General features: G+C 41.6%; 1 protein-coding gene and 1 long non-coding RNA gene across 7 annotated transcripts in view; one reads left to right on the top strand and one right to left on the bottom strand.

Moving 5' to 3' along the window:
• Positions 1–7,165: 7,165 nt before the first annotated feature.
• Positions 7,166–14,582, bottom strand: LOC138765040 (uncharacterized). Its single transcript, XR_011358434.1, has 4 exons — positions 14,246–14,582; positions 12,694–12,748; positions 11,856–11,956; positions 7,166–7,679 (listed from the first exon to the last, which is right to left on the bottom strand). It is a non-coding gene; the product is annotated as an uncharacterized lncRNA (long non-coding RNA).
• A 75-nt stretch (positions 14,583–14,657) lies between these two features.
• LOC138765038 (receptor-type tyrosine-protein phosphatase R-like) overlaps positions 14,658–24,471 on the top strand; it is a 64,283-nt gene continuing 54,469 nt past the window's right edge. For 2 of the 6 annotated variants that reach the window (XM_069941692.1, XM_069941693.1), the window contains exons 1-3: positions 19,284–19,305; positions 20,248–20,471; positions 20,675–20,770. The gene's annotated coding sequence lies outside the window, so the exon portion shown is untranslated. Of the gene's footprint in view, positions 14,689–19,283; positions 19,306–20,247; positions 20,472–20,645; positions 20,771–24,471 lie in introns of those variants that run through there. The other 4 variants (XM_069941688.1, XM_069941689.1, XM_069941687.1 and 1 more) reach the window with 4 other exon arrangements.

The raw sequence follows: 24,471 nt of genomic DNA, 5'->3' as shown, positions 1-24,471 counted from the left end.
TATTTTAGAAGGACAAACCAAGAAAGGACTTACACAGTAAATGGTAGGGCACTGAGGAATGTGGTGAAACAGAGGAATCTGGTAATACAGATACATAATTCCCTGAAAGTGTCATCACAGGTAGATAGAGTTGTACAGAGAGCTTTTGGCATGTATTGAGTATAGGAATTGGGATGTTATGCTAAAGTTGTATAATAAATTGGTGAGGCCAAATTTGGAGTCTTGTGTGCAGTTTTGGTCACCTAACTACAGGAACTACAAACAATAATCAGGGCTTTTATTAGCAGAAACTAAGATAGAAAGAATGCAGAGAAGATTTACTAGAAAGCTGCCCGGACTTCAGGAACTGAGTTACAGGGAAAGGTTAAACAGGCTATGACTTTATTCCCTGGAGCGTGGAAGAATGAGGGGAGATTTAATAGAGATATTTAAAAATTATGAGAGGTATAGATAGAGTAAATATAGTTAGTCTTTTTCCATTGAGATACAAATCAGAGTTAAGAGTGAAAGGGGAAAGGTTCTGGGGGAACATGAGGGGGAACTTCTTCACACAGCGAGTGGTGGTAGTGTGGAATGAGCTGCCAGCTGAGGTGGGCTCTATTTTAACATTTAAGAAAAATTTGGACATGGATGGGAGAGGTAGGGAGGTCTGTGGACTGGGTGGAGGTCAGTGGGACTAGGAGAAAAATGATTCAGCACAAAGCAAAAAGGCCAGAGGGGACTGCTTCTGTGCTGTAATTATCTATGGTTCTAAATTGGTACTGTATTGGGATCTTTGTCTGTTAAAGGACTTGAATAATCTGTTAAAAGTTAGTTCTTCCAGATCGAAAATGGAACTTTGTCAGAAGCACCAACCAACAGGTACCAGGCAAACATAGAAAAACAAGCAAGTTTATTTTTGGGGCAGGGGGTGGTTCACTGTCAGGCTCACTGATAATAGAGAAAATTGGAATGAACGCCACTTAGTTCAATGTAAACCCTATCCCAAGGAGAAGCAAGAAGCTAAAATTGAAACAGAAAATATTGCAAGTCCTCAGGCATTAACATAAAATGACAATCCAGTTCACTTTTCCACACATGCTGCCTGATATGTTGAGCAACTTCAGTGTTTTCAGCTCCAATCCCGTGTCCTCCAGAATTTTGCTTGTGAGAAATCAATCAACATGAATCATTTGCTCTTTTGAATGTACATTTTACCAAAAATTTCATGGATTGGCCAGCACACACAAGCTAATTAGTCCAATTTGTATTTGCTGACAATTCTGTGTCACAAGAGCATCCTCCCCCGCTATTTTATCTTGCCAGTTGAACACACGCAACCACTCTTTCCTGCCTCCTCTCTCACTTGAACTTTAATCTGTTAGTGCCACTTGCCTTTGCGTTGTTTGGTGAACCTTTCGATCCATTGCCACAATATTAATGTATTGAGGTCTTATGTCTCTGTATGATGAATTTTTTTTGTCAGCTATTTTAACCACATACTACCTCATAAACTACCTCATCTCTTCCAGTTTCTGGGCTGGACAGAACGTTTCTCTCCATAACTAAATAGGTGCTCTAACTGAGTAAAATAATATCATAGGTTCTCAGTAAAAGTGTAACATCATGAGCTTCAGTTATAAGTACAGTAGTTGGGACTCTATTGAAAATGTCTTGCAGTTGGTTGATTATTTTTATGATTCCGTATTGCAAAGCAATTTGTAAATATTTTCAAGTTTTAGTTTCCTTTGCAGAAATTAGTCATATGCTTCTTCTGTAAGTATCAATTCAACTTTATATCAGGGACTATTTTTTTAAAATGAGACATATAGCACTGTAACAGGACCTTCCGGCATATGGTTTGAAGTGTGGAAGGAAACCAGAGTACCTGGGGAAAACCCATGCAGACACGGGGAGAGTGTACAGACTCCTTACATACAGCGTGAAGTGCTAGTTGATGGAGTAGACAAAGACGATGTGGTCAAACAATAATCAGGGCTTTTATTAGCAGAAACTCATGGTATAATAATGAAAGACAATAGATGCATATACAGTTATATCCAAGGGAAGTGTCCTTAACAGTAGAGATAATGCACCGCCAATGTTAGTACAGCAAGGCTCTCCAGAGGGGAGACAGGCAGCTTGGCAGACATTCATTCACCACAGTCTCCCCCTGGCAGAAGAAGGGTTAAAATCAAAAGGAAAGCTGCTTGGAAAGACTGAAGCAAGTGATACATGGATACCATGTTTGGCCTCGAGATACTCTAACAGTCAAAATACGCCAGTATCTCGCAAGCAATCGAAATATAATGAGATGTTTTATGAATATGTCAGCCTATCAGGCTGTTTACGAATTCTGGTGCTTCGTCTCAAAACAGATGGCTCTTTTGCAACCTTGGGAGCTGGTACAGGACCTGGGTCTGTAGTGTGGGAAGGACTGGCTTCTGGACCCACTCCAGAATCGCCAGCGTGAGGCAGTGGAGCCTCAGCATGGCCATCTGAAAGCTTAATAGGGGTCACTGGCTGGGGCGTTGAGTCCAACCTCTCAGGCTCCCTCTGAGTAGGGGTGCGAGGAAGGGGCAAACCAGGCGACACCAGATCTCTTAGGGGTACAGTGTCAGTACTCCCGTCTGGGAATTTAACACGAGCGTAGTTGGGGTTAGTATGCAGTAGCTGAACTGGTTGGACTAGGGGGTCTGTTTTACGCGCCCAAGCGTGGCTCTTCAGCAGCATGGTTCCAGGCTCAGATAAATAGGCTGGCCAGTCCATCACAGTTCCTGATTTCCTAGGAAAGACAAACATACGTTCATGAGATGTTTGATTTGTTGCAGTACACAATAAAGACCGAATAGAATGTAGTGCCTCAGGCAGCACCTCCTGCCACCATGTAGCAGGGTAACCATGTGTTTTTAAAGCTAGATTAACAGTCTTCCAGACTGTAGCATTAGCCCTTTCTACCTGCCCATTGCCTTGCGTGTTGTAGCTCGTGGTAAGGCTGGTGACAATCCCCTTTCATAGCAGGGCTCGCCACAGTTCAGCGCTCATGAATGCTGAGCCTCGATCGGTATGAATGTAATTGGGAAAACCAAAAATGCTGAAAATTCTGTCAAGTGACTTAATGACAGACGCTGATGAGACGTCAGGGCAGGGTATCGCGAAGGAAAACCTGGAATATTTGTCAATTACAGTAAGGAAATATACATTTTTGTTGTTGGAAGGTAACGGCCCTTTAAAATCTAAGCTAATGCTCTCAGAAGGTTGGGTTGCCTTGATGAGAGTGGCCTCTGGAGCTTTGAAGTATTCCGGTTTGCATTCTGCGCAAACAGGACAGCTTTTAGTCAGTTTTCTGACTTCTTCCAGAGAGTAAGAAAGGTCGTTAGCCCTTATGTCATGGAAGAAGCTCATGACTCCTGGGTGGCACAGACTCCTATGGATCTCTTTTAGCCCCTCCAGCTGAGCACCGGCAGTAGATCGTGACAATGTGTTAGAGGGATCATTTAACCTGCCCGGTCTGTACTGGATCTCATAATTATAAGTTGAGAGTTCTATTCGCCAGCGTGCCATCTTATCGTTCTTGATTTTACTTTTGTGTTTAGTACTGAACATGTAGGCTACAGATTTCTGATCAGTGACAAGAGTAAATATTCTGCCGGCTAGAAAGTGTATCCAGTAGCGAACAGCTTCAATAATAGCCTGGGCTTCTTTATCAATGGCAGGATGTTTAAATTCAGATCTGCGTAAAGTGCGGGAGAAGAATGCCACAGGTCTGCTCTATTGATTAAGGGTTCCTGCCAAGGCACAATCTGAGGCATCAGTTTCCACTTGGAATGGGACATCCTTGTCAATGGACGAGAGTGCAGCTTTGGCAATATCAGCTTTAATTCTCTCAAAAGCCTTCATGGCCATTGGAGAGAGAGGAAAAGACTTAGTGTCAAACAGAGGACGTGCCTTCGTGGCGTAGTCCCGAACCCATTTGCAGTAGTAGGAAAATAATCCCATACACCTTTTAAGGGCTTTTTCTGAGATTTGGGGTGTGTGGTGGTACACCACCGGCCTACTGCAGGGGGAAACCTCTGTATCTACAGGAGTGTAAGGGGACAGGACAATACCTGGCTGGTTGTCAATCAGTCAGCCTGAATGGATCAAGCCCTACCCAGACAGGTGTCAATCACCCTCCGGGATATAAGCCTGCGCCGGCTGGCCTCCCGAGGCCTCACACTGAGTTCCTGCAGCCACAGCCAGCTTGGCTCTGTGGAAGTCTTTTTGGATTAAAGCCTGTTGTACAGTCTTCACCTTGTGTGTGTCTGATTCTGTCTAACAGCGCACCACACTTTAATCCACAAAATTTTCCCACGGCTGCCATGGAAAAACTCCTGAGTGCAGGGAGCCTCGAGGCCGACCCACGCCACCTGGAAGCCCAGACTGCTTCGAGATCTGGCACCACACGGTCGAGGCAATCATCGAGGCACACGAGGGCGACATCCTGGACTCCGATCGGAAGAAGTTGGTCCTACTCCGGTCAAAGCTGGGTCCCCTCGTCTTCCAGGAAACCAAAGGCTGCTCCACATACAAGAGCGCAATGGACACTCTCGAGAATTTGTACAAGCTCCCCATGAATGTGGTCTGTGCAAGGTACCTCCTCAACACCCGAGCCAAGCAACCCGAGGAGACGGCTAAGTCTTACCTGAGACATTTGCGAGTGTTGGCACGACCGTGTCTGGCTGAACTCGGGGTAGGTGTAGAGGAGGTCGAGAGGCTGATCCGGGATGCCTTCATCCAAGGGCTACGCTTGAGGGACATCCAGCAGAATGTGCTGGAAGACAACATCTATGACCTAACCAGGACTGTGGAAGTGGTCCAAACCCTGGAAGCAGCAGCTCTGCACGTCGAAGCCTTCGATTCCAGGTTCCCCCAGGCTCCCTCATGGCCCTCTCACACTGCAGCTGCAGCCCCAGGCCGAGCTGGGGAGGAGAATGTCACAGCGACAGACGCCCGGCACCCCTGTAAGTACTGTGGATCCTGGTGTGGGTTAGATCGACGATCGCACCAAAACTACCCAGCTAGGAACCAGTATTGTTCCTGATGCAGCAAGAAAGGCCACTTTGCAAAAGTGTTCGTCTCTAAACCTGCCGGCAGCTCAGCGGCCCTCTAAGACCTCTGTACCTCCCCTGCGGACCCCCCGACATGCGCGTGCCAGGCGGCGCCATTGTCCCCATGATGACTTCCGCCTTCCCCGACTTCAACCGCGCAACATCCGACCCCACCAGCAACCGTTGCAGTATTTGTCCCAAGATCTGCACCAGCCCTCGCCCTCGCCACTCGCTGAGAACTACAGAGACGCCACTTCAGGCTCATGCCGTGATGTGACTTCTGGCAGATGTAACGACATCACTGCCACCGGCCGTGATGTCGTCACTTCACCTGGCGCAGCAACACGGCTGGGGAAAGCCAGCCATGCAGCGGCTCCCCACGTGCCGCCACCATCTTGGGCCAGGCAGCGCCCGACACGGAGGGCCCCTGACAACGTTGAGAATGACGTGGTCAACACGGGCAATGAGCAGGCCACCCTACCAACGCTCCCAACGGCTCCGGGTGCCATCGGCTACCGCATGCTGCACCTCACGACCGATGTCGATGTTGTCAACACAGGCGATGACCAGGCCGTCCTTTCGACGCTCCCCATCCCTCCGGATAGCGATGACTCCGACTCCGAGATGGCCCTGGCCACCACCACACTGACCAGGAACATTCCCCATGATCTCAGGCGCTCGATGATAGATGTGCAAGTCAACGAGCAGGTAACAAAGTGCCTGTTGGACAGTGGCAGCACCGAGAGCTTCATTCACCCGAGTGTGGCCCACTCCCTATGGTTAAAGGTTCACCCCACAACCTGCTCGATCACCCTTACCACCAAGGATAAGACTGTTGGTACCCTCGGGTGCTGCTCATTTGATATAACGGTGGGAGAGAAGACTTACACAGGATTCAGGCTCCTGGTCATGCCCAAACTCTGCGTACCACTCCTTCTGGGCCTAGATTTCCAGTGCCACCTGCAGAGTGTCACCTTTGTCTTTGGGGGGGCCCCAACATCCACTCACATTGCACAGCATGCCAACCTACCAGCCCTGGCCAACCTGTGGCTTCTCCACACTGCGCATCACCCCACCGGCGCTCTTTCCACATCTTGCGCTAGGCTGCAAGCCAATCGCCGCCAATAGGCACTATTGCGCTGCAGACAGGGACTTCATCAAGGCAGAGGTGTGGCGACTCCTGGCGGAAGGCGTTATAGAGCCCAGTAACAGCCCTTGGAGAGCTCAAAGTCCTGGTGGTCAAAGGGGGAAGTAAGCCAAGGATGGTCGTAGATTACAGCCAGACCATTAATCGGTACACCCAGCTAGATGGCTACACCCTGCCGAGGATCACCAACAAGGTCAATGAGATTGTCTGCTACTGAGTTTTCTCCATGATTGACCTGAAGTCGGCGTATCACCAAATCCCAATCCACCCGAAGGACAAGCCCTACACCGCCTTTGAGGCGGACGGGCGCTTGTACCAGTTCCGCTGGGTTCCTTTTGGGATCACGAACGGGGTCTCTGTCTTCCAGCAGGAGATGGGTCGCATGGTAGAACGGCACAAGCTAAAGCCAATGTTCCCATATTTGGATAATGTCACTATCTGCGGCCGTGACCAGCAGGACCACGATGCTAACCTTAAAAAAATTCCTCCAGACGGTCGCGGAGCTGAACCTCACTTACAACAAGAAGTGTGTGTTCAGCACCACCTGCCTCGCCATCCTGAGATAAATCATGGCCCATGGTGTCGTTGGCCCATATCCGGAAAGGATGCGCCCATTATAGGAGTTACCCCTCCCCCCCACCCTAAAGGCCCTCAGCAGGTGCCTGGGCCTGTTCTCTTATTACTCGCAGTGGGTCTCTTACTTTTTGGACAAGGTCCGCCCAGCCAATGTTAGTACAGCAAGGGTTGCCAGAGGGGAGACAGGCAGCTTGGCAGCCTTTCACCAGGATTTGAATCCTGGTCGTTGACCCTGTAACACCATTGCATTAACTGCTACACCACCCTGGCCACCCTATAGGGTTTATTCCCTGTTTACAGGGAATAAACACTTCTTTTCATTTGCCAAGTGGATCAGTGAATTAAAATCAGAACCAATCTAATTTATGGGGAATAATCATGTTTAATGGTGAGCTGAAGTCAATGAAGAGCAGCCTGGCGTCAAGATGGAGTCATGTATGTACTCTTGACAATATATCTGAATCTGAATACAAAGCTGCATAGCATGATGTCCGCACTTGAGTGGGTGGAAGGAGAGAGGGACCGCCAATGTGCAGAGGTGACTCTGGAGCAGGAGAGAGCACTGCTCAGGGAGCTGAAGGAATTCGTCCACCGTTATTGAATGATGATCTACCGGGACCAATGCCTGAAGAGGATGCACAAAATCAGTGAACCGGTGCGGACTCGAAAGGCCAACATGGCCTGTTTCCGATCCGTAAATGGTTATATGGTTATATCTCCACCATGACATGACCACATATTCACATTATTCCTTTAAGGTAGAAGAACATTTGTGAGATGGTTCACAGAGATGTAAAACCTCAATGGATTCAGCTTGAGAATGGCCATAGAGTTCTTGCTCATTCATCATACATCGTGAGGATTTTGGAATTGCATACTGGCCCCTGCTAAATGATCATAGAATGGTACTGAGAATAAGCATTGCACTTCCATAGACTTAACTAACAGCTTATTTTAACCAGAATAGGATGAATGATGGCAAACAACTTGCAAGGAAACACAAGGCAACAAATAATCTTGATTAATCTATTTCAGAGAATGAATAAACCAACCTGAAAATGAATAGCTTAATCAAACCCTTTCAGAGTTTGGTCACCATTTTCCAAATAAATGTCCCACACACAATTATAACCTCATTTCATCTCACAGTACCATTTTGTGTATTCTGCGTAGGCGATTATAAGATTTTAAATGATACCGAAGAGCAAATTCTAATCACAAAACTATGTGTGCTTCCCATGTCAAGGCCTTGTGAAGTCAAATACAAAAAAATTACAGAGACACATAGCATAAAGAAGTGTGTCCAAAATGATAAATAAATGTCACTTATTTCTGAATCATAATTTGACCCTGTGTGCATTTTAAAAGGCTCAGGTTTGAAGTGCAATAAAGTGAGAGATACTGTAACCTTCTGAGATGCAGCCTTCTACAGTTCCATGCCTGGACTAGCAGAAAAGAAGCAGAACAAAGAAGTCTCACTTGAATACAATGCAAGACAGTAGGAGCAGGAATACACCACCTTCACCCCCACATCCCACCCCCAAACCTTGCAGTGAGGTTCAATAATTATGTACAATCCGCCTGAACCTTCAACTTTTCTGCGTCAGGTGCCTGTAGCCCTCAACTCCCCTGTCTTTTCAGAAATCTACCTCCTCTTTAAATTGCTTCAATGTGGAGAATTCTCAAGATCCAGATTCAGATATATTGTCAGAGTACATACATGACATCACATACCACCCTGAGATTCTTTTTTCCTGTGGGTGAGGCAGAATTGCCACTTATTGGGAGTGCAAAAATAAACTGTACACAACATACACATGTAAACAAATAAAGAAGTGCAAGCAAACTGGCTGTAATACAGAGAGAGAAAAAAAAATCAATAAAGGGTAAGAGACCTTAAATGAGCCCCTGATTGAGTTTCTTGTTGAGGAGTCTGATGGTGGAGGGGGAGCAGCTGCTCCTGTACCTGATGGTGCAAGTCTTGTGGCACCAATATCTCTTTCCTGATGCGAGCAGCGAGAATGAAGTGTGTGTACCACCCTCTGTGAGAAAAAAATACTTATCCACCACATTCTCAAATCAAGTTCTCTCATTTAAGATTCTCCTACGAATGGAGACATAATAGCATCCCCCCTGTCATACACCCTTATGTATTTATTTTACACTCCAAAGAATACACGTCTACCTTCAACAATTTGTGATCTGACAACCTTCTTACATTATCTATTTCTAATTTCTGACAAGGGCTAATACGCCATTTGCCTATTTCCTGTCCCCACCTGCTCATGATTGATGTCCAAGCAAACTCATATCCCTCTGTACTCTTCGCATTTGCAATCTCTCTCCATTTAGGTGATAGTCTCCCTTTGTTTCCTTTTATGCATGATATTATATTTTCCAATTTCAAACTCCGTTTGCCAAGTTTTCAACCTCCCTTGATCTGGTTGCTGAATTCAGATATTTTCCACCATGCCATTATATAATTTTTATATTATTGACAAATTTGGGTATTTTGAGCTCTGCTTCTTCCTCCAAGTAATTCAGAAAAATAGTAAATAATTGAGGCCCATAAACTGGTGCTCAGGTCATTCCACTAGTTACATGCATCAAGCCTTGTAAAAACTTCATCTATTCTGGCTCTCTGTCTTGTATGTGATAACCAGTCTCCAAACCATGCTATCACACTTCTCCCAAGATCATAAGCTCTAATGTTTGGGCAGCCTCATTGGTGGCTGTGGTAAATCACTGTTGTGCCATGATTGGCCACTGCTGGTTGGACCCACCTCTCGAGGCTGATCCTACCCATAGCTCTTTGCATGTTCCCCTTTCTCTTTGCTTTGGTCAATCAATGAGGTTGATGGTAGTTCCTGTCTTTAGTTAATAAAAGCCTGATAATTTCGCCACATCAGCCTTTTGTGACATCAGTGGTACTTTGTTTTCTGGAAATAACGGCTTCTCTGAGTCAATTTGAGCCTTCTCACTGACATCTGCAATGTTGATTTCGGATGAGGGCAAAATCAAAACTGCTTAGCTGTTAGACTAATTATGATTCCAGTTATCATTTCACTATTCAGTACTTGTGCAGTATGGTTAGGGGAAATGTCAGCACTACATTCTCCTATGTGAGGGGACAACACACAGCTTTATCTTCTACAGAAGTAATTGACCTACTATAGCAAGGGAGAATATTCTGAGAACCCGACAACATATGTTTGTGTCTGGAGTGAATCATTTCTCCAGCAATTGGGAAACCAGCTGTATAAATATTTCATATCTTCTTGATACTACATATAGGATGTAAAAACTGCAAATCATATTTAATTGTAATTATTATAAATTGATTGAAACTTACTCAAAAGACCATTGAGATACTGTGATATTTAATAATGCAATGTTATTCATAAGCACTCATGGCTGTTCCATTCCCTGGTAGGATACCTGTTCTGACTGCCATGAATTTGGATACTTTAATTTGATGCAATTTGGGAAAGGACAGGTATGACTGGGAAGAATTTTTTGAATCAGCTATTCTTTATCAGCTATCAGCTATTTTTAACCCAGCCATTATTTATTCATATAATTAATAGACTTTTAAGTTAATAAGGTTCTGTGGTGTAGTAATACCACACATAACAGCATGGTTTCCATAATGGTTAGTGCAATGCCGTTAGAGCTGGGTTCAAATCTGGCTCTGTCTGTAAGGACTTTGTATGTTCTCCCTGTCTCTGCTTGGGTTCCCGCCACATGCTCCAGTTTCCTCCCACCCTTCAAAACATAAAGGGGTTGGAGATCAAGCAGGTGTAATTAGGCAGTACAGGCTCATGTGCTGGAAGGGCTTCTTGGAGTGTTGCATGCCAACATTTTTAAAAATAATAAAATTTATACATCACCCAGTTGTACCTTCACTATTTCAAGACAAATTACATGCAAAGCATTCAATGCATTTTGAAATTGGCTGTGAAGCAGAAAAAGAGATGAAAAAGATTAGTCACACCAAGGCTTCTCTTCACACATGATAAATTTGGAGAGGATGCAGGAGAATAGAGATGAAGTGAGATGAGAATTTATTGTCATACACATAAATGCAGTGCACAAATGCACTGAGATTCTCCTTGTTTGTAGCAACTAATAAACAGTGCATAAATTAAATTACCACACAAGAGGAAAAATAGAAAATAAATTCAAAAGGATGAATATTCACAGTTGTCATCAGTGCAAGCTTCGATTCAGGCCGAGATTTAAAGAGAGAGGGAAAATATTTAAAGGGGATCTGAGGGGCACATTTTTACACTCAAAGGCTGGTGGGTATGTGGAATGAGCTGCCAGAGGAAGTGGGAGAGGCAGGTAAAATTACAATGTTTAAAAGACATTTGAGTAGGAAAGGTTTAGCGGATGATGGACCAAGCAATAGAAGGTACCTGGGCCAGCATAGAGGAGTTAGGTTGAAAGGCCTATTTCCATGCTACGTAAATCTCCGTATGACTTTATGATTTTGTTCTGTCAATGCTTCATGCTTTTGGGGGTGGGTGGGGTAGGGTGAGGGAAGAGGGCATTGACAATGGATTCCTTTGGAACGAAAACAAAGAATGCGCATAGTACTGGCAAGTAATTCATTAAAGAAATTAGAAGAGATCTTACAAACATTCATTAAGAATTCAGTTGAAGTGCAGCTTAAGTCGTCAATGATGGGACCATTTTAATCTCCAAAACCCAGAAGATGGTGGCCCACAGCATCTCTGTAGATGGAGCCGCACAATTTAAAACATACTTCTACCTCTGCTGAAGTTACAGTTGAACTTTTAAAATATCTGCACATAGTTTCACAAGGATATGTACTGAGGTGTTATGTAACGGTATATAACTTTTGTTATCTTGACTTGTATGAATATAATTTCTTAACAATACTTCCTGTCCTGGAACATTTCTGATTAGTCCCTGACAAGAGTTTCTTATGAAAACTGAATGGGTTGGTGATAAAAACAGTTATGTTCAAGACATAAACTGTGGTTTGTAGAACATTGAAAGTAAATCAGAAAGCTGGGTAGATGAACCTCACCACTCACCATGACGAAGACACCCCAAAGCTCCCATTGAAAAATGATTCTCACTTCTCTGAAATTATTTGCATCAACCTCTGCTCCTCCTCCTCATTTACACCAGAATCCTATCAAAGTGTAGATGAAAATATCATACAACTCTTGTAAATACAGATGACATGCTTATAATGTTTTATGTGTGGTCCAATTTACTTCTACCATTCTGAAGACCTTAGCAATGAACATTGAAGATATCTTCAGAACAAAAGCATTTAAAGCAAATCTTTGGCAACTTATTGGCTGTGCACTGATTGGTTTTGATTGGGCTGCTCATACATCTTATTTCTGTGTTTCCTCACTAACCACTATTAAGAGAAGTGTGGCGGACTGCGAAGTGGCACAGCAGGACAGGCAGAATCGCTGCACAAAAGATATACATTTTCTTTTCTTTTCTCAATGACATCTTAGTGGCCAGCGAGTCAACACAAGAGCACAGACAACACCTGCGACAATTGTTCCAGAGGCTTCGGGATTTCGACCTTCCTCTCAACCTTGTGAAGTGTGCATTTGGCAAACACACAGTTGAATTTTTGGGACACAAGATTTTGAATGCAAAAGCGAACCCGCTTCCAGACACAGTATCAGTCATTCGGGCCTTCCCACAGCCCACTACAGGTAAAGGCTACAAGAAGTCCTAGGAATGGTTAACTTTTATAACAGCTTCAACCCAACAGCTGTCAGGATCATGAAGCCCTTATTCCACATCCTCAGCGGCAAACCTAAAAAACTGCTCTGGACTACAAAGGCCACAGAATCATTTGACAAAGGAAAAGAGAAGCTTTCAAAGGTAACCATGTTGGCTCACCCCATATACATGCCCCGCTTGTGCTCACGTCAGACACATCACTGCTGGGGTGGTCCTAGAACAGAAAATCAGCAGTCATTGGAAACCCCTGGGGTTTTTCAGCTGCCACCTACCCCCACCTGAATTAAAGTTCAATATTTCCGACCAGGAGTTGTTAGCGCTTTATCTGGCCATTGTACAGTTCAGATATTTTCTCAAGGGTAGGCACTTTACTGCATTTTACTGACCATAAGCCTCTAGCGTTTGCCCTTGCCAAGATTACAGATCCCTGGTCGGCACGACAACAGAGACATCTAGCCTATATTTCTGAATTTACCTCTGATGTGCAGCATTTGTCCGGTAAAGACAATGTTGTAGTTGGTGCCTTGTCTAGGACAGAGATCAATGCGATTACAGGAGGGCTGGATCTCTGGGCTCTTGCAATAGCCCAACAAGAGGAACAGGCGGTATAAGCTTTCTGTACAGCAGTTACAAACCTGCTCTTAGCTGACATTCCATTGGGCCCCGACGAGGTGAACATACTTTCTGATACTTCAACCGGCCACCCATGACCAATCATCCCATTGTCTTGGCAGAGGAAACTTTGGCCTGTCCCATCCATCTGTCTGCACAACCGTCAAGCTTATGTTCTCAAAATATGTCTTGCATGGCTTAAGGAAGCAGATCACTTACTGGGCACAAACATGCCTCTCCTGCCAGGCAGCTAAGGTCCAACGGCACACCTGAGCACCACTTCAACAATTTCCACCTACAACACAAATGTTTCAGCATGTACACATAGACATTGTGGACCCGCTGCCCATGTTCAGAGGTAATCTGTATATACTAACAATGGTTGACCATTTTACCCGCTGGCTGGAAGCAACACCAATGATGGATATTACGGATGAAATGTGTGCTTGAACTTTTCACTCGACCTGGGTTGCTCGATTCAGAGTACCAGTCCATCTAACCTCTGACAGGGGAACTCAGTTTACTTCAACCATGTGGGCAAACCTGGCGAGACTTTGCATTGCATAATTACACCATATTATGTCATACCACCTGCAGGCTAATGGGATAGTGGAACATTTCCACCGGCATCTGAAACAAGCCTTGCGGGCAAGACTTAATGGGCCTTAGTGGGCAGATGAGTTACCATGGATGCTGTTGGGTATTAGAATGGCAACCAAGGATGACCTGGAGACATCTTCAGCAGAATTAGTTTACGGCACTCCACTCCTAGTACTGGCAGACATCACTCCTTCGCCAGCCAAAGATAGATCCTCGGTTACAGAGGAATTGCAAGAACTAAGAAACAAGATGGGTTCCCTGGCTCTGGTTCCAACAACTCATTATGGATCATCGCCTACACCTGCTGCTCTCGACTCTACTTCTTACATCTTTGTTCAACGTTCATCCCACACCACACTCCTGCAGCAACCTTACCTCAAAGTGCTGCAGCACAATGGATCTATGGTGCTATTGGACATTTGTGGTCAACCAGAACTTTTTACACGAGACAGAATAAAACCTGCACACATGGACATTGTTGAACCTATGCATGTCCCACCTCTCAAGTGCCGCGATGCCCTCCTAAAATAATCAAAGTTGTGGCATTGCAGCCGTGCAATGATTCGGGGGGGTGGGGTGGGGGGGGAAGGGGTGATGTGGCGGACCGAGCGGCTGCACAGCTGGACAGGCAGAATTGCCGCACCGAGCAGCAGACATAGAATGGTGAGGACTCCCCTTCTTTGCCCAGGAGAAGCCCACGTTTGCTCACTCATCCGCATGGGTTGACGAAGCACATTGTTTCCTTTCTGGCATGTTGCCAAAGAGACAATGACTCTCCAGTATGCTAACTTCACTCCCCTTTATGAAGCCAAAGAGACAATGACTCTCCAGTATGCTAACTTCACTCCCCTTTATGAAGCGTGCTGACATCACTCTCCTTTATGAAGTGCATAAATGTCTTTAAAATAAAAAAAAGAACAGTTAGTAGTTGACTCTGCTCTGGTAAGCTGTGTTTCTTGAGCTCTGCAGTTAGTCCCACTAAAGAAGTGTACTTTATATCAAGCAGCTAGCTAATGATCATCCATTAATGTGCAAATAAACTTGGAAGTGTGAACTCCCACAAGCAAATGACTTCACTTTTCTATGAGGAGATCATGTGCTTATGTTATCAAATTGTAAACTTTGATGGTATAAGCACGATTCCCTAAAGTTGGCATTCTTATCCGGTGGAATCCCTTGTGATCATTGGACATTCCTCGGGATCTGTGAATGCAGAATGTGCAGTCAGTGTTGGGCACCAGCCATTGCAATAAAAAATATAAATGTACATGTATGGTTGCCATGTGTGGTTGCCATGTATGCCATCAACTAATTGCTTCATAAATTTGCTTATTGTAACTGTATTGTGCTAAAAATGGGAGCATCCTGGTGACAAAGGAAAGAGCTTGAGAGAGGTAGTCCATTTGACAGCTACCAGACTCAATAGGTGTCATATCCTGTTCTAGTCTGGTCCAAATATCTGCCGCCACTTGACACAACATCCTGAACCTCTTGAGGGCTGGCATTTAACCACTTTGAGATAGTTTACATTTGGTGTGAAAGATATACCTCTGGGAGCTGCATTTTCCCATTCTTCCACTCCCTCTTGCACAAATGCAGGTTGAGATTCCTAAGATCTAGCTGTTGTTGATTATAGACCTTCTTGGTATCATGCTTGGCAACCCTCAGGCTTATTTTCCTGCAGGATTCTAGAAAATATGTTTCTCTGGTTTCATCTGCAAAACCTCACAAATAAACTACAATGCACAGACATTTTTCTCCAAATTTATCTCTAAGGATTTCCAAATACATTCCTTGCACACTTATTTTAAACATTTGCCAGATTTTCTTCTCAGGTCCAACTACCACCCATTGCCTTTTACATTTTTTTGTTTACTGTCAGAGTTCAAAAATTCACAGAAAACCCATTGTTTTTGGACTTGGAGTTCCTAATCCTTTTTTGACGATTGCCATATTCAAATGGTCAACCTGGGGAAATTTCCCAGATGTGGCTATGCTTACTCAGGTTATGTGCAGAAATTAGTCATTGGTATCAGGTTTCCATTCCACCTTAATTTTTACCATACTTGGTCCCTCCTCATGTCCCGTCTCAAACCAAATTTACATAGGATTAAAATTTCTCCCTTCTAAGATCTTGACATTCGTGCCTTGTGGTAATAAAGGTATAAATGTGAGTAAAATATAACAAATTGTTCATTGAACAAATCAATCCATATTTAGCATTGACTTAACCACTCTTATCTCTTCCAAGAGGAGGAATGGATCAATTCTATTGAGCTCAATTACATTGAAGGAAGTCTAATCTTTCATGGTTGATTATGCTTGTTCTTCACCTCATGGATAAGAGACAATCTGAGAATGCCACGTGGACTAGGCTTGCTGTCCAGGGAAACAAATCATTTAATCAGCAGATTGAAATCCATAAGAATCACCCACAAGCCTAAACAATTCACTAAATAAACCTCTCAATAAACAAGCATGTTTTGGAACAAAGCATAAACTAATGGCGGTACTTAATGGATTCGGCAGCACCTGTGAAGCCAAATGGATAGTTCTAATTCAGATCGAGGTCCTGCAAAAGGCAAATTGCCAATCAGTGGTTGCCTTGTTCTAATGGAGAAAGGGCTAGATTTAACATCCAGAATCAAAACTTATGGCGAACTTTCTCATTAGATCACTGCAGCCTTCGATCGTTTTATTATGACCTTCTAAATTTCTTTTTTTTAAAGAGTGTTTGTTGTGAAAATAATTTCCTCAACATTGGACAGATTTCAGATTAAAGCTATCTTGCAGACAGTATGAGATTAACTTCCTCAAAATGAAATCAAGTAAGAAAGCATATGCATTAAAAGTTTTAAATTATTTAAATATATGTTACAGGTTCAGAGTCGCGACATTTTTTATTGCCCCTTTTGGCGAGGTGTGCGATTTTACTTCGATGGAAGGACGCTGTCCCGCTACTCAGCATCAGTGGTTGCGTGACGTCGTGTCCTGTTTGAACATGGAAAAGATTTGTTATTCAGTTATAAATATCCAGAAGTTATGGGGGAGGGTGTCCATTTATGACTCACTATCTTACTTAATAATTTTATTCCAACATAATTAAATTGTTTGACTTGATTCTTTTCCATGTTCCTTTTATTTTTTTTAAACCTTCATCTTTTCTTTTGATACTAGCAATATCTAGCATCTGGCAACACGGTTACCTAAGGGGTTTAAGTTTTTCTCCTCTACTATTTTCTTGTTTTCTCTTTTTTAATATATTATTAGTTTTTTTTCCCCAAAAAAGGTATATACTATTTAGTATATGAATTATGGATATGATTTACAATTCATTGTATGTCAGTGATATACAGAATATCTTATTTAGTTCATGTAACTGTCTATACCATCTTATTGAATTGTACCTTTTTTGGTTTGTATAAGCTCTTTATTAAAATTTTAAAAAATATATGTAAATGAATAATTTATTCAATCAGATAGTTCAGAGTGCCAACCAGATTCAGCTCTGATCGAGTAGATTTCAAGAAAATTTGACCAAATAAAATTACATCACAGTCAGGGATTATTTCCAATGTATTTGGCAAACATGAGAACGGATCTTTAAAGTCACCATGCGTCTTTGAAACATTGGTTTGACCTCACTGTGAAATAGCACACCATAGCACAGTGCATTCTGTAAGGGGTTGGAATGTTGATGAATTCTCACCCCGCATTGCATTTTAGTTGTAAAACTAACAAGGTCATGGGAATTTGTGAAATAATTCTTTCATCCAACCCAGCCCTCCAGACCCATTGCACCATTCACAGCATTTAGTTATTCCATGAGATATATAAGGATTATATTTACATATTCTGGTCCAAAATCCTTTTCCTCTTTGAAGAAGAATGCAATAACAGTTCCAAAAACAACACCATAGCTCAGCAAGGAAATAATCCAAGCTGAGACATCATGTCATACAAAATGGGCATAATACAGTAAAATCCTCATTATCTGGAATTCAAGCAATTGGCATGTACAAGCAATCAGCAAAATAATTGCAGAAAATAAATAGGTAAAAAGACACAGAAGTTAAAAACTGGCACTTGCCTCGTGGTTCGTTTGCTAATTAGGCAACAGGCAATCTCAAGCAACTGGCAAATTCACTCATCCAGCATCTACCAATCCCCAAGAGGTGCCTGATACCAGGAGTTTTACTGTAAAATGAAGAACCTAACCCTTTTTTAAATATACCAGAATGCAACATTTTAATATTGAATTCATTCAGGGTAGTATATTAATACATTAAAAATTGATTTGATTTAATTATTAGTTCTAAAATGTATCTTCTTCTTTGGCTTGGCTTCGCGGACGAAGATTTATGGAGGGGGTAAATGTCCACGTCAGCTGCAGGCTCGATTGTGGCTGACAAGTCCGATGCGGGACAGGCAGACACGGTTGCAGCGGTTGCAGGGGAAAATTGGTGGGTTGGGGTTGGGTGTTGGGTTTTTCCTCCTTTGCCTTTTGTCAGTGAGGTATACCATTGCAGTATATGCATCGAGTCCACGCTGCTGAAGATCCAGCTGCGCTGGATGGGTCACGTCTCCAGAATGGAGGACCATCGCCTTCCCAAGATCGTGTTATATGGCGAGCTCTCCACTGGCCACCGTGACAGAGGTGCACCAAAGAAAAGGTACAAGGACTGCCTAAAGAAATCTCTTGGTGCCTGCCACATTGACCACCGCCAGTGGGCTGATAACGCCTCAAACCGTGCATCTTGGCGCCTCACAGTTTGGCGGGCAGCAACCTCCTTTGAAGAAGACCGCAGAGCCCACCTCACTGACAAAAGGCAAAGGAGGAAAAACCCAACACCCAACCCCAACCAACCAATTTTCCCCTGCAACCGCTGCAACCGTGTCTGCCTGTCCCGCATCGGACTTGTCAGCCACAAACGAGCCTGCAGCTGACGTGGACTTTTTACCCCCTCCATAAATCTTCGTCCGCGAAGCCAAGCCAAAGATATGCATCTGCAGAGTTATTTAAATTTTAGGTTTCCAATTGTTTCCTAGGAAATTGCAGCTATTCAAGAAATCTATTTTGTTTTCTTTGGTTCTCTCATAAATTTCCATCATATCCTCTGATTCAATACCAAGAGCTGCACAGATTGACTAATGCGGTTCTGAGCTGATGTGATAGTGTTTCAATGAAGATCAAGTACAATAGATTGAAACATTGTTAGAGGAGTTCAATGTTTCATGTCTTTTTCACCTTCACAAAAAATATTTTGTGCATGATCTATTACTGAATACCTTACTGCTATCTCGGAAGCAGCGAGTAGTTTGATTAGCTCTGTTGGAGCTGTTAGGCTTTCCCCATTGAAAACTTCTTCGAACTATTCAGAAATTAGCATCTCACATATATTCTTAGTTGTGTTAATAATAGATATTAGATATTACAAAAAATGCAATTAGAAGATTATAGTTGTTAGACAATTTTAATGTGATAATAACCCAGGGTAATATACTGTACATCTTATTTGTTTTTTTTTTCCTCTCAGGCATTGGAATCGTGTCTATACAGTTGAGTGAGGTTGCTGTAGATTCATTTACGTTTATTTTCTGCTTCATTCACACCTTGTCTCTCTGATCCCTCCATCTCAGGAATATCCTTTCACAAGTAGCTGTAGTTACCGATTCTTAACCCTGACATGATTCAGAGGGCAATACACTTAGATGCAGCCAATTGGTGACTTAAAAAACAGGAAATTACATAATTAGTTTAACAAGCTCGTCAGGATTTACTGCACTTACTTACATCGCAAACGTCAAAACAAAATATTTTACAGTCATGGTCATATTGAGTTAAATTCCAGCAACTTCACGTTGACATGCATTGAAGTGTCGGATTCCTGCCATTGTAGCACTGCAGATCAAACTTCATTTACTGAGTAGCACCAAAAAAAAAGCAATGAATGTGCTAGTTCAAACTAATAGTGTGTTTAAATGCTTCCAATCTGTCCATAAAATGGATGGAAAGGCTCCTACATTCTCAAAAGTGTCAGTGTTGAGTGAAAAACAAGAGATTGGACTTGGGTAATCTGCATTTGCAAAAAAAAAGTACTTGCAAATTTGTGTACAAATGACTTCCTCATTAGCAACAAAATGAAATACTTAATGAAGTATTTTACTAATCTGATACCAAATCTGTGATTCATATATTTTTCCTTAAAATATTTTGCAAGTTAAGCTGCTGTTCAGCATTTATCATCCTTATGGGTTATGTGCTAGCTAAATAGTACCACAATATGCTAGAACTTCTTGAATATGTTGAAATGTTATTATCTATGTCCGAACAATGCTGCAAAACTACAAGAGGAACATGTTAAATCCTTAATGTTAATGCATTTACCACAGGTTCACCGAGGCATTAAAAATATCTGTCTCAAAATAGACTTATTAGGATGTATCTACATGATCAATTTTGTCTTCATTTACTTTGAATGCAATCTTTTGTTTCACTAGTTCAGCTTTAAGTGAGTTAATGTGGAAAGTGCGTAGACCCATGTGTAGGTGGTGTGGGAGGAAGCAGCATTGAACAGCAAGAAGAACCTCACTGCTGATAAGCAGCTTCCTGAGCATTCAGGAAAATGCAGCTTTGTACGTTAAAGGCAAGATTACCATACAGTTAAAGAGAAAGTGAGAAAGAAACTCAAAGCTTCTGCAAAATGTTTTAGTTTTTACTTGAGGTAAGCAAATAGAAAACACAAGGGACACGAGATTCACTTAGCATTGAATGGGTTTAAACTTGATCAGTTTCACTTGAACTAATTTGGCTCCTCCTGTCAGCTTTGGAGTTTGAAGTATGTTGACAGAATTGTGAAATTACTTGACATACATGCCTGTTCCTGCCCTTTTTTCTCTCATTCTACTGTGGTCTCTGTGCTTTTAGAAACAAGCAGCTTGGATACAGTTCGAGTAACAGTCAGCTAATGCCATTGTGGGGTAATATCATTTAGCTTACATTTTAAATATACTTCTGATATTGGTAAGTAATTTTTTTTGAGAGTTTTTTGTTGATATTTGAGTAAAATTAAGTGACAAAAGGTGAATGTTTTGCAGCTGGTGCTGCTCTGTGCTTTGAACCATTGTACAAACATGATTTATGATATTATGAATAGCAATCTGACTTGAAATTAATTGTGGATAGATTGAAAATGGACAGAAATGTAAAATGTCTTTGTCATTATAGAATACAATGAAATATAATTATTAAAATATTAAATTGACATTACCATGTACCAAGATAATAGTTCTTAAATTCATTGAAGAATGAACCAGAACAAAAGGACTAAATGATTGCATAAACAAATTAAACATGATTGTAGCCTTTGTACCTAAACCAGACTAATGAAGGTATGCCACATGGATTGGATTACTTTAACAATAGACAGTTAAAAGGTAGAATGTATAATCAAAGTATTGAGTATACGAGTTGGGATGTTATGGTAAAGTTGTATAAGACATTGTTGTGGCCAAATTTGGAGTATTGTGTGCAGTTTTGGTCTCCTAACTACAGGAAAGAAAGCAAAAGGATTGAAAGAGTGCAGAGAAGATTTACTATGATGTTGTCCAAACTTCAGGAACTGTGCTGCAGGGAAAGATTAAACAGGTCAGGACCTTTTCCCCCTGTAGTGTAGAAGAATGAGGGGAGATTTAATAGAGGTATTTAAAATAATGAGGGGTACAGACAGAGTAAATGAAGGTAGGCTTTCTCCACTGAGGGTATGTGAGATACAAAACAGAGAATGTGGGCTAAAGATTAAAAGGGAAAAAAATTAGAAGGAACATTAGGGGGAACTTCTTCACACACAGAGTGGGAAGGTGATGGAAAGAGCTGCCAACTAAAGTAGTGAATACAGGCTAAATATTTACATTTAAGAAGAATTTTGACAGGTGGAAGGGGTTTGGAGGGCTATAGACTGGGTGCAGGTCAGTGGGACTAGACATAAATATAGTTCAGCACAGACTAAAAAGGGCCCAAATGCCTGTTTCTCTACTGTAATGTTCTATAATTTTATATTGTACCTAATTATTAACCATGGCTGGACTCATATTAGATGTACCACATCTCATGTGGGATAAAAACCAAACTTGTTGCATTTTAAACAACCTTAAATGAGAATTAAATTAAATCTATTCTCAATATAAACAGAACAATGACTATATTTCTAGTCAAATAGACAAATCTGTCATAAAAATATAAGCAACTGATCAATGGCGCCCATAATACGTTACCATGAAGTTTTGAAAATTGCAAAACTGAGGACCATATAATAGTAAAGAGAAAATCACATGATCTTGTTCCTGAATATCAGTTTATATGCTTTGCAAATATTGTTTTATTTCTATTCCATGATGATGGTATGTTAAATCTAAGACATATTTACTTGAATTTCATTTTCCCCATTTAAAATAAAATTCTATCATTCCTTCATTCCCAGTATCCAAATAACTTCTTTTCCACTAGATAGCTACAATTTATCCCATTCTATAATGTAGATTAGACCATTCCTAAATATAGAACTTAAGGCATGACTGAATAAATATTGGATAAGGTGCACCAGACACATTGAATATTGAAAAGAATTTCACCAAATGCTCAAAGCTGCATCAAATTAAGAGGAAGTGAGGGAAGCAGGAGATTAAAATATAACATTAAAACACATAAAATGACCAAGAATAGTCATGGAATAATCCATTATGCTAGTCTAGTTAAACATACAAGGTTAGCACAAGATTGAACTGAATGGATGAAAAAAAGTTAGGAATGTGGGCAGATGGATGTTGATCACCTTTTCACACCACTATTTTGTTTTAGTTTATGTTCTTATCAACTGTGCAGTGAAGGATTTAATATCTGCTGGTTTTAAAGGTAGAGCTGTTGTAGGGCATCTTCCATCATACATATCAATGTCAGCTTTCAGTGGACTGTGGTGTGGGATGGTTCAGCTATAACATGGCTGCAAGTCAAATAATAATGGATCAGCCACTCATTATGCATAGAACCCATCCTGCCTATATGACTTCCTGCAAAAACGACAAACTCTGAGGGATATCATTGCCATCAGTTATTAGGTGGTGTTACATCCATAAATAATTTTTACATTAAAATTTTTGACATATAGCATGGTAATAGTCCCTTTCGGCCCTCAAGCCTGTGTCACCCAATTCCACCCAAATGGCCTACAACCAGGTAAATCAAATATAAAATTAACATAAAGATAAAATTCTTGATGTATTACTTCATTGTAAATGCCTGAATGAATTTTTATTCCAATGTTCTTTCATGTTTACACTCACTTTCTTTATAAATCCCTAAATTAGAAATATAATTAATATTAGAAATCCCATGATATTGTTTAACATCAGTTTGGAATGAGGTTCAAATGTGGGCTTCAAAATGAATTTGGTGGAAAATGGACTGGGAAAAGAGCCAAGGAATCAAAGTGATTAAATTGCTCACACAGACTCGATGAGCCAAATAGGCTGTAATAATTCAATGATCCTAAAAAAAATGCATTTTTTTCTGCTGGATTGAATGTGTCAAATAGGGGATACAACAGTATAAACATGATGATTACTTCCACTTCTAATATATTGTTTCACTTACCCAATGGATCCAAATGTCTATGAGATGATACAATTGATACTGATACTCTTGTGTCCAGAGATAAATTTGCTCACTGGCCTGTTCCTGGTTTTTTTTTCTCTTTAAAATTGCACATTGATTATGCAATTTGTCTATGATCATTCTTCTCAAAATTAAACCGTTCATTTTTTGTGTGTGTGTATTACATTTCTTCTTCAAAGAGTTCGCATTGCACTGGCCTGCATGTCTTTCTAAAGCTTACTATATTTTTTAACTTTTAAGCTTGCTAATAATTTCTTATCTACCCAAGCCCTATTAACTAATTAACAACAGATCATAATGATAATTATTGGTCAAGACCATTCTATACTGCCTGGTAGATTATAGTTTCTATTAGCTCTATAATTTATTCCTCTCAACCAACTTTGATGAAGGTTGCCACTATCTCCTTAAACTAATTTTTACTAACATTAGATAATGCTTTATTAAGATCTTTTTGAAAATCCATAAAGTCAACATCAACAGAACTGTTGACACTCTTCATAAGATCTCGCCTTCAACAAATCCTTGAAGCTAATACACGGATCAACCTAGCTAACTATTGTCAGGGAAGGAAGTATACCTGAATGTGACTTAAGACAAAAACAAACATGGTTATCAAGATCACAAGTCGGTCCAATGGCCCATCAAGTCTGCTCTGCCATTCAAATCATGAACTTATCCATCTACCCACTCAGGCCCACTCCCCAGCTTTCTCTCCATAACCATTGAAGCCCTGGCAAATCAAAACCCTCTCAATCTCTGCTTTAAATACATTCCCAATGACCTCGCTTCCACAGCCGCCTGTTCCACAGACTTACGAGCTTCAGACTAAAAAAAAATTTTTCTGCATCTCGGTTTTAAATTGATGACATTTTATCTTGAATCTATGCCCTCTTGTCTGAGAATTCCCTATCATGGGAAAAATCCTTGCCATATCTACTCTGTCCAAACCTTTCAGCATTTGAAATGCCACTATAAGGTCTCTGCTCAGTATGTCCAGTGTGGGAAATAAGCATTGAGCTTGCAGTCAGACCTCAAGAATGTGAATGCAAAAC

This window comes from Narcine bancroftii, chromosome 5 (assembly GCF_036971445.1).
Source record: "Narcine bancroftii isolate sNarBan1 chromosome 5, sNarBan1.hap1, whole genome shotgun sequence".
NCBI classification, from domain to species: Eukaryota; Metazoa; Chordata; class Chondrichthyes; order Torpediniformes; family Narcinidae; genus Narcine; species Narcine bancroftii.
The sequence above is the reverse complement of the archived record's forward strand: the minus strand, read 5'-3'. Positions and strand labels throughout refer to the sequence as shown.